The 14787-nt window shown below is 44.7% G+C and overlaps 1 long non-coding RNA gene across 1 annotated transcript; it reads left to right on the top strand.

Annotated features, from left to right (window-relative positions):
* Positions 1–7899: 7899 nt before the first annotated feature.
* Positions 7900–10033, top strand: LOC144785423 (uncharacterized). Its single transcript, XR_013601876.1, has 5 exons — positions 7900–7988; positions 8620–8730; positions 8842–8941; positions 9043–9132; positions 9421–10033. It is a non-coding gene; the product is annotated as an uncharacterized LOC144785423 (long non-coding RNA).
* The last annotated feature ends 4754 nt before the right edge of the window (positions 10034–14787 follow it).

Below are 14787 nucleotides of genomic sequence, written 5' to 3'. Positions count from 1 at the left end.
GTAGAGAAAGTATGAATTATCGCGACATCCCAGGGAGTGGGCAGATCATGGAAACAGAGGCTGGACTCAATCTAGTTACTCTCCGTTATATCGATACGTGATGTAAACACAGAACAATTATGAAGGCGCCTATGTATGAGCAAACTCGGCGTCCACAACAAAAAAGACAAAAACTGAAATAAACTCAGTTCTTCGCCATTATGTGGGCACGTGGTGTAGACAACGCGCGGTGGTCAAACAGAAAGGCGGACTCCTACTCTTGATATAACTAGGGCTCCGCAATAGCACAAAAACTGCGCCATCTTGGAAAGTTGTCATACTGCCCAGGGATGCAATAAAGTTGCCAAAATCGGTCAGATTGCCAAAAGTCGTCTGGTGTCAGAGTCCAAATTCCTTTGCTACAACTCCACGTCCAAAACGGTAAAGAGTAAATAATTCATAAAGACAAGAGACTCGGGTGGATCAACTTCTCTACCATTTCACGGGCACATCCACTAACATGTGATGTAAATAGGAGTCCGCAATAGCACAAATCCTGCGCCATATTGGAACGGTTTCATGCTGCCCAAGGAGAAGAACGTAGTTGCAGAGGTCGGTAAGCTCACGATCAGACTCCCCTGATCTCATAAAAAAGTTTTCCCAGCTGCAAACCCAAGAGGGGCTGTACCTAGTATGATACATCACCTCAATGTTAGAGGCTCAACTACAAAACAATGTGTGAAGCCAGTGTGAAGACTTGATTAGAAACAAATCCTCCAACCATGTTGTTAATGTTGTCCTTCTTATCATAAAGTACAGAAGAAACAACAATCCGGACAAGTCACTGTCACCAGTTATAAGCCCATTAAAATCAAATATGGACTTCAATCATGTTGGGAAATCACAAAGGCTACCCAAATTTACAGGTTGATATGACTGTAACCTGAGCTATATACACGGACTCAGATCTATTACCGAGTGATATACCAGGAAATTTCCTCATTGAGGCCGTGTCGCACGCAATCCAATTGGTATATCCAAAAGGTTTCCCTTTTCTTGCGTGTAATGTCTACCATTTGGCCTAATTTTGGTTGCACTTTCTCCAAAATGCACCATTTGATCTCTTGTTCATCATGGTTCATTTCGAGGAAATGCTCCACCAAGGGGGCTGACGTTCTCTTTGTTCTTATCGCCGATTTGTGCTCACTGAAACGTACCCGAAATTCTCGGCCGGTCTCACCTACATAGGCAAGTCCGCAGCTGCAGAATAGAATGTATATGATGTTTTTACTGCGGCAGTTGGTCAAGTGACGCAGCTTGACACTCTTGTTGTTATATTCTACAGTTTCTGAGACAATAGCAGAGTTACAAGCGTGGCAGGAGCCACACCTGTGGTTGCCCAAAATGATGGGGAGCCCCGGAATAGGGCAAAGGCCTTCCGTAGGGGGTCTTTTGATTTGACGGGTATGTACCAACATATCCCGCAAATTCTGATTCCTCCTATATGCCAGGAGGGGCAGTGGCAAAGCCGGTACTTGATCATCCACATTCAAGATTTTCCAGTTTTTATTTATGATATTCCTAATCTTGAAATTTAAGGTGGAATGATTTACCACACAGGTGATGCGGTTATGTTCAGGTTGTTTCGATCCCTGGAGTAGGGCCATTCTGTCGTAATATTTTGCCCTCTTGAAAGCATGTCGTACAAGACGATGTGGGTAGCCTCGTTTCAACAGTCTATCCTTCAATTCGTCTCCATGCTTATGATATGTTTCCATATCCGTACAATTTCGGCGAATCCGCAAGAATTCGCCAAAAGGAATAGACTCTCTTTGACAGTTTGGGTGAAAGCTATCAAATTTGAGAATGGTGTTCTTTGCGGTTGGTTTCCTGAACAAGCAGACCTTCAATTCACCAGTTGTCCCTTCAATGCTGATATCTAAGAAATCTACCCTATGGTTATTATAGTTCACGGTAAATTTCAAATTTGCGTCGCTGGCATTTAGCCAAAGAACAAAAGATTCCAACATTTCCACCGACCCCCTCCAAACAAAAAAAATGTCGTCTATAAAACGCCTCCATCCGGAGACATTTTCGAAGAAGGGCGCCAACTCGTTGAAGATGTTGCATAATTCCCACTCACCCATAAATGCGTTGGCTACACTAGGGGCACAAGATGCTCCCATCGAGGTGCCTTTAATCTGTTTAAAGAGTGAGCCATTGTATTCAAAAAAATTGTTCAAAAGAACAATTTCAAGACACTGTAAGATGAACATGTCTGGGCGGTTGTTAGGGTATCTATCCAGAAGGGATGACACCGCTCGTAACGCTCGACACTGAGGTATGTTGGTATAGAGTGCCTCAATGTCGAGCGTCACAAGAATGTCAGTCTCTGGATCAAAAGGTAAACCTTCAATTTTTTTAATGATGTCGCCCGTATCCCGGATATATGACGAATATTTCTGTGTGAGAGGACACAAAAAAGTGTCCACATATTTGGACAGGGGCTCCGTACATGAACCGATGGTAGATATTATTGGTCTCATGGGGGGGTCACTCTCAGACTTATGAGTCTTAGGGAGGCCATATAGGGCCGAGATGATCGGACAAGATTTATTCAGAAAAGCAAGTTCATCCTCACAAATGAATCCTTCCCTGAATGCCTCCTGAGTCATCTCATGTATACGTACATTCAATCTGTCTATCTCCCTTCTTTGTGCCGGTCGATAATGGTCTGTAACTGCCAGCATCTCCATCATTTTCTGGTCATACAAGGTTTTGTCAAACACTGTAACGCCTCCACCTTTGTCACAAGGCTTAATGACAATAGAGGGGTCTGCCTTCAGTTTATTTAGTGATGTCAGTTCCAATTTGGACAGATTAAGTTTGGGTTTTTGAGGGTTCTTAATGACACGTTCAATGTCCCGAAGGACACTTTGTTCGAAGATACGAACCTCAGCTCCCACCATGTCCATAGTCGGAGTAAACGTGGATGGTGGTTTACAATTAGATAAATTGTCATCCACACTGTTGGTCGGTCTGTCTGAAAAGAATCTGTTAAGCCTAACTTTGCGAAAGAAAGCGAATAAATCCTCATATAGTTTAAACTTATTCAAGCACACGCTAGGCACGAATGACAAACCTTTGCTAAGTATTTTGAGGTCTTCAGGTGCAAGATTGTGTGTTGATAGGTTATAGATGGGTAGACTCTCCCCACTGGGATTAGCACTCTCAAAGGTGCCATCTACCACCAATACTGCTGGTTTCGGGTCCTGACATATTGTTGAGGAGGTTGAGGGCTCATCTGATGTTGTGCCCCCTGATCCTGCCATCGGACATTCCTTCCTCGATATGGGCCCCGGGGTAAAAAACCACGTGCATGAAAAGGTCGTTGGTTCATTCTCCCCCTAAATGGTCTAGGATTGTATTGGCCTGGGTTTGAGTCTTGATAATTATCTCCATCAGACCCGGAAGAACCAGAGTCTGAGAAATTAGTGTATCTCCTATGTTGGTAACTCTCTGAGTTTGAATCATAGTTACCTGATGTGGTTTGTTGATAGTGGGTCGGGTTGAGATAAGGATAAATTTTCTCTTTTGTGAACCACCTCACATCTTTACGTAGTTTCTCAGTCTTCTTATTAGTAAGGTAGGTGTCAAAGTCTTTCATTTCAGATTGAATTCTATCCAGACAGTTCTTTGCTTCCTCAACAGCTGTAGAGGCATTAAGTTTTGCCTCCAATGCATCGATATCTCTCAGGAGGGCAGATGCTACATCTTTGGCAGTTTCGATGATGAGCATCATCCAGTCCCTGGAGCAGCGGTTCGAAATGAGTGACCACCGCTCCAGGAACTTTCTGATCTCAATGAAAAGGGCGGGTGCATTGCGAACTCGCAATCCTGAGGGAATTACTCCAACCTTAAGATACTCAAACATGTAAAAAGCGTGGGATTCTATCCGCTTAAGTTTCTTACGCATGTTGAGTAAATTTTGCCACTCACTATTATCTAATTGGTGGGTGGGGGGAGGGCCCGTATCTCCTGTAACTCTACCCATCAGGGAGTTGAAATCATCGTCTGAAAATCCAAAGGTGTTCCTGGAGCGGTGGTCACTCATTTCGAACCGCTGCTCCAGGGACTGGATGATGCTCATCATCGAAACTGCCAAAGATGTAGCATCTGCCCTCCTGAGAGATATCGATGCATTGGAGGCAAAACTTAATGCCTCTACAGCTGTTGAGGAAGCAAAGAACTGTCTGGATAGAATTCAATCTGAAATGAAAGACTTTGACACCTACCTTACTAATAAGAAGACTGAGAAACTACGTAAAGATGTGAGGTGGTTCACAAAAGAGAAAATTTATCCTTATCTCAACCCGACCCACTATCAACAAACCACATCAGGTAACTATGATTCAAACTCAGAGAGTTACCAACATAGGAGATACACTAATTTCTCAGACTCTGGTTCTTCCGGGTCTGATGGAGATAATTATCAAGACTCAAACCCAGGCCAATACAATCCTAGACCATTTAGGGGGAGAATGAACCAACGACCTTTTCATGCACGTGGTTTTTTACCCCGGGGCCCATATCGAGGAAGGAATGTCCGATGGCAGGATCAGGGGGCACAACATCAGATGAGCCCTCAACCTCCTCAACAATATGTCAGGACCCGAAACCAGCAGTATTGGTGGTAGATGGCACCTTTGAGAGTGCTAATCCCAGTGGGGAGAGTCTACCCATCTATAACCTATCAACACACAATCTTGCACCTGAAGACCTCAAAATACTTAGCAAAGGTTTGTCATTCGTGCCTAGCGTGTGCTTGAATAAGTTTAAACTATATGAGGATTTATTCGCTTTCTTTCGCAAAGTTAGGCTTAACAGATTCTTTTCAGACAGACCGACCAACAGTGTGGATGACAATTTATCTAATTGTAAACCACCATCCACGTTTACTCCGACTATGGACATGGTGGGAGCTGAGGTTCGTATCTTCGAACAAAGTGTCCTTCGGGACATTGAACGTGTCATTAAGAACCCTCAAAAACCCAAACTTAATCTGTCCAAATTGGAACTGACATCACTAAATAAACTGAAGGCAGACCCCTCTATTGTCATTAAGCCTTGTGACAAAGGTGGAGGCGTTACAGTGTTTGACAAAACCTTGTATGACCAGAAAATGATGGAGATGCTGGCAGTTACAGACCATTATCGACCGGCACAAAGAAGGGAGATAGACAGATTGAATGTACGTATACATGAGATGACTCAGGAGGCATTCAGGGAAGGATTCATTTGTGAGGATGAACTTGCTTTTCTGAATAAATCTTGTCCGATCATCTCGGCCCTATATGGCCTCCCTAAGACTCATAAGTCTGAGAGTGACCCCCCCATGAGACCAATAATATCTACCATCGGTTCATGTACGGAGCCCCTGTCCAAATATGTGGACACTTTTTTGTGTCCTCTCACACAGAAATATTCGTCATATATCCGGGATACGGGCGACATCATTAAAAAAATTGAAGGTTTACCTTTTGATCCAGAGACTGACATTCTTGTGACGCTCGACATTGAGGCACTCTATACCAACATACCTCAGTGTCGAGCGTTACGAGCGGTGTCATCCCTTCTGGATAGATACCCTAACAACCGCCCAGACATGTTCATCTTACAGTGTCTTGAAATTGTTCTTTTGAACAATTTTTTTGAATACAATGGCTCACTCTTTAAACAGATTAAAGGCACCTCGATGGGAGCATCTTGTGCCCCTAGTGTAGCCAACGCATTTATGGGTGAGTGGGAATTATGCAACATCTTCAACGAGTTGGCGCCCTTCTTCGAAAATGTCTCCGGATGGAGGCGTTTTATAGACGACATTTTTTTTGTTTGGAGGGGGTCGGTGGAAATGTTGGAATCTTTTGTTCTTTGGCTAAATGCCAGCGACGCAAATTTGAAATTTACCGTGAACTATAATAACCATAGGGTAGATTTCTTAGATATCAGCATTGAAGGGACAACTGGTGAATTGAAGGTCTGCTTGTTCAGGAAACCAACCGCAAAGAACACCATTCTCAAATTTGATAGCTTTCACCCAAACTGTCAAAGAGAGTCTATTCCTTTTGGCGAATTCTTGCGGATTCGCCGAAATTGTACGGATATGGAAACATATCATAAGCATGGAGACGAATTGAAGGATAGACTGTTGAAACGAGGCTACCCACATCGTCTTGTACGACATGCTTTCAAGAGGGCAAAATATTACGACAGAATGGCCCTACTCCAGGGATCGAAACAACCTGAACATAACCGCATCACCTGTGTGGTAAATCATTCCACCTTAAATTTCAAGATTAGGAATATCATAAATAAAAACTGGAAAATCTTGAATGTGGATGATCAAGTACCGGCTTTGCCACTGCCCCTCCTGGCATATAGGAGGAATCAGAATTTGCGGGATATGTTGGTACATACCCGTCAAATCAAAAGACCCCCTACGGAAGGCCTTTGCCCTATTCCGGGGCTCCCCATCATTTTGGGCAACCACAGGTGTGGCTCCTGCCACGCTTGTAACTCTGCTATTGTCTCAGAAACTGTAGAATATAACAACAAGAGTGTCAAGCTGCGTCACTTGACCAACTGCCGCAGTAAAAACATCATATACATTCTATTCTGCAGCTGCGGACTTGCCTATGTAGGTGAGACCGGCCGAGAATTTCGGGTACGTTTCAGTGAGCACAAATCGGCGATAAGAACAAAGAGAACGTCAGCCCCCTTGGTGGAGCATTTCCTCGAAATGAACCATGATGAACAAGAGATCAAATGGTGCATTTTGGAGAAAGTGCAACCAAAATTAGGCCAAATGGTAGACATTACACGCAAGAAAAGGGAAACCTTTTGGATATACCAATTGGATTGCGTGCGACACGGCCTCAATGAGGAAATTTCCTGGTATATCACTCGGTAATAGATCTGAGTCCGTGTATATAGCTCAGGTTACAGTCATATCAACCTGTAAATTTGGGTAGCCTTTGTGATTTCCCAACATGATTGAAGTCCATATTTGATTTTAATGGGCTTATAACTGGTGACAGTGACTTGTCCGGATTGTTGTTTCTTCTGTACTTTATGATAAGAAGGACAACATTAACAACATGGTTGGAGGATTTGTTTCTAATCAAGTCTTCACACTGGCTTCACACATTGTTTTGTAGTTGAGCCTCTAACATTGAGGTGATGTATCATACTAGGTACAGCCCCTCTTGGGTTTGCAGCTGGGAAAACTTTTTTATGAGATCAGGGGAGTCTGATCGTGAGCTTACCGACCTCTGCAACTACGTTCTTCTCCTTGGGCAGCATGAAACCGTTCCAATATGGCGCAGGATTTGTGCTATTGCGGACTCCTATTTACATCACATGTTAGTGGATGTGCCCGTGAAATGGTAGAGAAGTTGATCCACCCGAGTCTCTTGTCTTTATGAATTATTTACTCTTTACCGTTTTGGACGTGGAGTTGTAGCAAAGGAATTTGGACTCTGACACCAGACGACTTTTGGCAATCTGACCGATTTTGGCAACTTTATTGCATCCCTGGGCAGTATGACAACTTTCCAAGATGGCGCAGTTTTTGTGCTATTGCGGAGCCCTAGTTATATCAAGAGTAGGAGTCCGCCTTTCTGTTTGACCACCGCGCGTTGTCTACACCACGTGCCCACATAATGGCGAAGAACTGAGTTTATTTCAGTTTTTGTCTTTTTTGTTGTGGACGCCGAGTTTGCTCATACATAGGCGCCTTCATAATTGTTCTGTGTTTACATCACGTATCGATATAACGGAGAGTAACTAGATTGAGTCCAGCCTCTGTTTCCATGATCTGCCCACTCCCTGGGATGTCGCGATAATTCATACTTTCTCTACAAATACTTCCGGGTTGCATCAGGGCTCTGTCCGATGTCGTCGTTGACCGTGGCGTTCCGGTTTTACCGTGCACTTTGTGCACATTTGCGGTAAGGGCTCTTTAGGTTTACCTTATGTTAGGAGTAAGAACATGCTTAGAACTGACATTTGTTCGAGCCTAGCGTCTAATGGAAAGTTAGCTCTGACCCCTATTTAGAATACGCTTTTAGTGAACATGCTGGGGACATGTCTCGTGGTATCGCGGCATCTTTGTCGGACTTAATGTCCAGTTCTCGGACATATATGGCAAGGGCCTCTTGGTTCATGTGTTTATGCAGGACTTTGTTTTAATACGAACGTTATGCCGATCTACATGTTTTAAGTCAAGTTAGCGTAGGCGGATATTACACCTTCCGCGTGCTTTATATAGGTCAGGTACCCGTACCCTGAGAAATGTTATTACACCGTTTGTGTGTTTTATGTATATAGGGTGTCCTCACCCTGAGTAATGCTATCCTGGTTCCGCGTCAGTCGTGAGACTCCTATTCTGTCCGGAAGCGTTTTACAAGACACAACGGAGAGTGAATTTACTGGTAAAAGGGAGTCTTGCAATTGAAACCTGATTACTCTGATTACTCGCATTAGGGAGGAGTTAGTGTCTCTTAAAGTAATATAATCGACATGTGTGTTTAGAAAGAGACTGCACACTTATTAAAAGTCTCCATCTTACTCTTTATTTAGAGAATCCTCCTCGGTGGGCATTCAGGTCGGAAACGGAAAGACACGCTCTTGTCTTACAAACTAAGGAATTTCCTGACATAATATGTAAGCAATTTTGCTTACTAACTATAGGTGGGTACCATTTACCTCTATACATGTAATCTATGGACTCTCTGTTGCTTGATTTCATATAGAGACCATCAATGGTCCACTTTTTGCCTTCTCTTTTTCTTTATGGTACAGTCAATCTCAATTAATCCACGGATCAAGCTTTATAATTGGGCGACATCGGGTTCTTACCAATTGGGTATTCTTGGAGAGACACCCATCTCTGGAGAATGAGGTAAGGTATGGCCCTGGGCTGTAGCACTCATGAGTCACATGTATAGTGACCATTGGACTATGATTCTTAATAAAATGTCCCTGATTCTCTTACTGTTATAGGAATGAATAGAAAGAGAATCCTTATACCTGTGATACAGCCACGTACTTGAATACACACCAAGACTTGAATACATACCAAGCCCTCACGGTGTGAGTGTTTTCTGTCCTTTCCTTGCCACTTTTGACCATTGTGGAATTTTTTGAATAGGTCCTGATATATGGGCATTAGGGTTTGTACCATGACGAAACTCGTACGATTTATTGCATCACCTCATTGTAAGATTGACATTAATGCATTCCGGTGTGGAGTTTGACAGTGGTGCGTTACTAAGTTGGGATTGGTGTCAACAATCTGTTTTTATCTTGCTAATAATCTGTGGGTTTTTGCAATTCTTGCTTGGTGACAGCACCTACAACCACTGTCATTATATCTTTTAGGTCCCCTTTGGTCTCACTGGGTTGCAGTTCATCTGGGAAAAGGTCCTGAGGAAGGTGGCCTAGAGCCGCCGAAACGCGCGTCGACTACCAGAGTGCGGGTCTCAATATTCTGGTTGAGACCGTCCTAGTGACAGGGGTCTCCCTGTCTACTAGTACCCAGCTACCTTTTTACATTTGGAGTATTTGTGAATGTGTATGCATGAGTGTGTTAGTTGTTTGTGTGGATGAGAACCTTTTGGGACACATGATTTGTTTTTTCTTCCTTTTTTTTGTAAATGAAATTAATTTTTTGCGGTTTATGTACAATGTTTTTGTAAATAGTGATTTCTTTTTCCTGTTGTATATATTGTGTTAATAATGTATTCTTGTTATATGGATTTTGTGATTTAACTTTCTTTGGTGTTTCCAAATAATTAATTTTGTATCATATTTGTGAGAGTAATGCTAATACCTCAAAGTATAAATTATGAAAATAATAAATGATATATATTTTTGAAAAAAATGAGAAAAAAATGTGGTTGGTGTAACTCTGTCACTTTTTATATAAAGAATACGATTAATACAGATCTGGAATAACTGAGGCCTAGGAGGGAACTTTTTCTCTTATTGGTTATTTTTTCCCCTCTGTTCCCTGGCCTATACTTATCTCTTTTGAGGGGGTCCCATCATTTTCGCTTTCTGGGGTTACGATCATCATCACCACTAACCACTGAATTGAAGTCGCCACCCATTATCAACATGCCCTCGGGGAAGCTCAAGACCACCCCACCCAAATCAGAGAACGTAGTGGACTGTAGACCTGGTGGGACATAGACAGAGAGTATGGAAATCGTCTTCCCCTCCCATCGCCCCGTAATGGCCGCATATCGGCCACGATCGTCAAGCACGACGTCATCGATCTCCAAGGGGAGGGAGTTACGAACCAAAACGCCCGCCCCCCTCGAACCTGTGGTGAAACCTGAGTGCGCCACCAGACGATACCCCCTCCTATTCAGCGCATGGCAAGTGTTCCCTATCAAATGAGTTTCTTGAAGCAACACATCAGGTGAAAGACGTTTCAAGTACTGCAAAACTATCCCCCGCTTGATCCTATCACCCAGCCCGTTTACATTCCAACTCAACACCCTCAGCCCCCTACCCCCATTGCAGAAACGTACCCAGCGTCCCCCCCGCATAAGGACAGTCACATCCAGCGTATCATATATTGAAATGAAACCTCGGAGTAAACAAAGAAACAAAATACCCCCCCACCCCCGAAAGAATACCCAACACACACCCCTCCACCCTGCACCCCTGCGTCGATCCAAAGAACCACCCCAACTTGCAGTGTGCCTGTCGCCCCATTAAACTAATCTACAGAAAGAGAGAAGAACCCCTTAGAGGAGGAAGAAACCCGAACCCTCCCACCCCCGGGTAAACAATATACATGCGCTCAATAACAGTCAAACCGCTGCTGCAAGTCCATATAGCCGGCCCTCCGGCGGGGACTCACTCCACCCGCTCCTCCAGGCCACCTTCAGCACCGCCGGAGTGTTCAGATCGATCCCGCCGTGTAGGCAGAGTATCAAGCCAGTCACTAGCAACCTCCGGGCGATCAAAAAAGAAAGTGCGCTCCTCATATTCGACCCTCAAGCGGGCCGGGAACAGCATAGCGTACTTTAAGCTCATATCTCGGAGGCGTCGTTTCACTCCCGTGAAGTTCATGCGCTGTCTTTGGACTGACTGCGTGAAGTCCGGGTAAAAACTGATAGATGCATTGTCAAATTTCGTGGGCCCACCAGTGCGCGACGCCTGAAGAATAGCGTCTCTGTCTCGAAAGTTGAAGATCCTGGCTATAATGGGCCGTGGCGCCGCTCCCGATTTAGGCTTACCACCTGGGACTCTGTGGGCCCGCTCCACAGTGAAGAAGTTACTGAGGCCCTTGGGTGCCAAGTGGTTCAGAACGAGGTCTTCAACCAAAAGATCCGTGGACACTGCTTCTGAACTTTCCGGAACACCAATGATGCGGACGTTGTTTCGCCTGGCCCGGCTCTCGTAATCATCCAGTCAACGAGCAAACAAGTAATTAAATTTCCGGAGAATGTGGACCTCGGTCTGGAGGTCCGAAACATCAGTAGTGAGACTTGCCGTTTTAATGTCCAGCGATTTTACCCGCTCATTAGTCTTTGCAAGATCCGTTCTGATGAGGTTAACCTCGATGGCCACAGTGTCTATCTTCGAGGCCAGTGTCTCGTACTGCTGGCCCATGGAGGTCTTTACACTGGCAATGGCGCCCATGACGTCTCGCAGCGTCAGGTCGTCTGTCGAAGGAAGGTCCTCTTCAGATTCACCTGGGGCTCTACCCAGCCCCCCAGGGGTGCCCTTCGGGCGGGCGAAGCGATCAATGGTATTAGACTGAGTAGAACCCCCTCGGTTCGTGACCCTGGTGGCCCGCTTCTCGCTCTCAGGTTTACCCGACATGGCGGCCAAGGAGTCTTGGCAGACCTCTGGAAGGGTACGGCGAAGGCAGCTCTCCAGAGATCCAACGTGTACAGTCAAGAAATACAAGAGACAGGAGATGCGCTGGGGGCGGGCTGCAAGGTATGGGCCAGCAGTACTGGTAGGCAGGAAGCCACGGAGGACAGCGACCAAAAACGAAACCGAAAGTACCACGAGGGTTGCGATCAAGCCCCAGTGACCGTTGTTATTCAATTACCACTCGGGTAGTTCGGCAACTCGAGACCGTGGGCATCCACCGGTGTAGGCCAGAAAGTTCGAGATGCAGCAAGTCCGGTGTCCGGCGGCCAAATCGAATTACGAAAGACAATTTCGTATCAGCAGGGCTTCCTTCAGTCGAACCCGTCGTCTAAATCAGGATATTGTATAGGATAGCCGCAGGAGGTGGAAGGGGTCTCGGGAGCCCTGTGCTCACGCATCCATCTTGGATCCGTGCGAAGCTCCTCCTCCGGGTACACGTCTTTAACCATGCAGGCACTTTTCCGTCCCAACATGAGGCATGTCTGTGTGGATAATCTACTGTCAACCAATTGCCTCATACTACTTTCTCACCTTCAATGGATAATTTATCAGCTACCTTCCTTGTTTAATGTTTAGATTTGGCCATTGGCTCAGATAGCTAAAGCTCAAAATATTTCTAAGGGGTCATACTCTGATGACACGCAGCTGGTGCTTTCTTTTACCATTGATCCTAGCCAGGACTCAAAAACATTTCAGAAGGACCTGACCGCCATCTCCGATTGGATGTCAGCCAACTGTCTTCAACTGAATTCCACTAAATCAGAGATCCTCCTCCTAAGGAGAAACCCCCATCTCTGGGGCAGCAACTAGTGGCCACCCGAGCTTGGCACGCCGTCTGAATGGATAGCACCTCCTCATTTGACGCTCATGTTAAGTCAGTGGAAGGCACTTGCTCTTGGCCTGCTCCGGGGCCTAAAACCCATTTTGGAATTTTTTGATGCACACACCCGTCAGGTGACTGTCCAGGCCACTGCATTGGCAAGACTGGACTACTGTAATGCATTGTTCCTTGGCTCAAAAAAATCTGTGATTAAAAGGCTCCAGCGCACCCAGAATGCTGAAGCCCGTACTTTGTTTGCTCTCCTTAGGTATTGCTCAGTCGCTGGTCTCCTTCACCGTCTACATTGGCTGCCTGTAGAGCAGAGAATCCACTTTAAAGCCCTCAGCTTCACCCATAAGATTCTCTCTGCCACGTGTCCAGTGATACTGAGCAATTTGTGTCTTCCCTATACCGCTACGCGTGCTCTACGCTCTGCTGATCTCCATCTGGCATGGGTTCCCCAGGTCTGCAGAGCCAGAGGGCGTTTTTTCTGGGTGATTGCGCCGGCCCTGTGGAATTCCCTAACCCTCTCTACCAGAAGCATTCCTAATCACTTGGCCTTCAAAAGGGCGGTAAAGTCTTGGTTCTTCGCTGGTCGTTAGTTTCCTCCACATTTTGACTACTCCTTGCTGGCTCAGCGCTGGAACGTCCCATTACCAGGACAGCGGTGGGCTCTACAAATATTGTTTTTTAAAATGTAACCTTCCAGAATACTTGCAAGTCAGGTGAAAGATGTTTTTTCGTTGGGCCATCCAGACTTGATAAAACTCCTTACTTCCCTTAAGATGGTATCCTTACTCACTGCATCCACCCATTCATTCGCCTTCAAGCACATATTATTGTCATTAATGTATGCCACAAAACACTCTTCAATTTCTGTCTCCCACTCCTGTTCCTCCATATCTACAATCAGTAATCTGGATAAACAGTCTGCTCTACAATGTTACCTCCTGGAATATATTGCACAGTAAAAGTCAACTCTAACAGTTTGACAGACAACCTTGCATTGCGTACTGTGGAACGCTTCACTTTTTTCTCCAGACAAAATATCCACTAAGGGACGATGATCAGTTTTTAAAACAAATGGTCTACCCCATAGGTACTGTTTACATTTTTCCACACTCCACCCACACGCCAGAAGTTCTTTTTCAATCACTGAATATTTGTGTTCCGCCTGACTCAAGGTCTTTGAAGCGAAAACTATGGTGTTCTCACACATACAACCAGATTGAGATAATACAGCTCCTAATCTATGTTCACATGCATCTATGGTTACTGTAGATCTCCTCCCATCAACGAATGGTTGCAACCCTGGTGCACCGACATGTTTTATTTTTATCAACTGGAACATCGTATCACATTCATTAGACTAGTCAAACAAGGCTCCTTTTTTTAATAATGCTCTGAAACAATCAGTATGCTTCACAAAATCTTTTAAAAACTTTGCGTAGAATTCACACATGCCCAAGAAATATAGTAGTTGCTCCCTGTTTGTTGGAACTGGAGCCTCTATGATACTTTTTAATAAACTAGGTCTGGGTTTGATACCTTCTTCCGACAAAACATGTCCTAAATATTCTATCTCTCTGGTTTTGAAGACACATTTACCTTTCCTTAATGTCACTCCTCTTTTTCCCAAAACCCTTAGTACAACATCAAGGGCACAATCATGTTGCACTTCAGTAACTCCGACTCAAGATTGATTTGCTGGCCATTAGATCGTGCTTGCTGTTGAGAGGAGCAGGTGGTGATGGCACTTGGAAAGCAGGGACCATTATGACATCAACAGCTTTTTGATGTAAAAGTGTTCCATGCCTCCCAAGTGACAGTTACACTCTGTGCCCTTTAGCATGAAGACATTCCTCGTCTTCGTGTTAATAAAGATGTTTATTTCACATTAAGAGTGTGGGGACTCATTTCAGTATTGGCGAGAAGGAGAAATGAAAGTTATTTTAGGAAGAAACACTGTAAGTAGGGTTTACCTATTTATATCGCCACATCATTAGTGACTGTTTAAGAAGGGAGTGGCA

Source organism: Lissotriton helveticus, chromosome 10 (genome assembly GCF_964261635.1).
Source record: "Lissotriton helveticus chromosome 10, aLisHel1.1, whole genome shotgun sequence".
Taxonomy (NCBI): Eukaryota; Metazoa; Chordata; class Amphibia; order Caudata; family Salamandridae; genus Lissotriton; species Lissotriton helveticus.
This window is presented reverse-complemented; position numbering and strand designations above follow the sequence as displayed.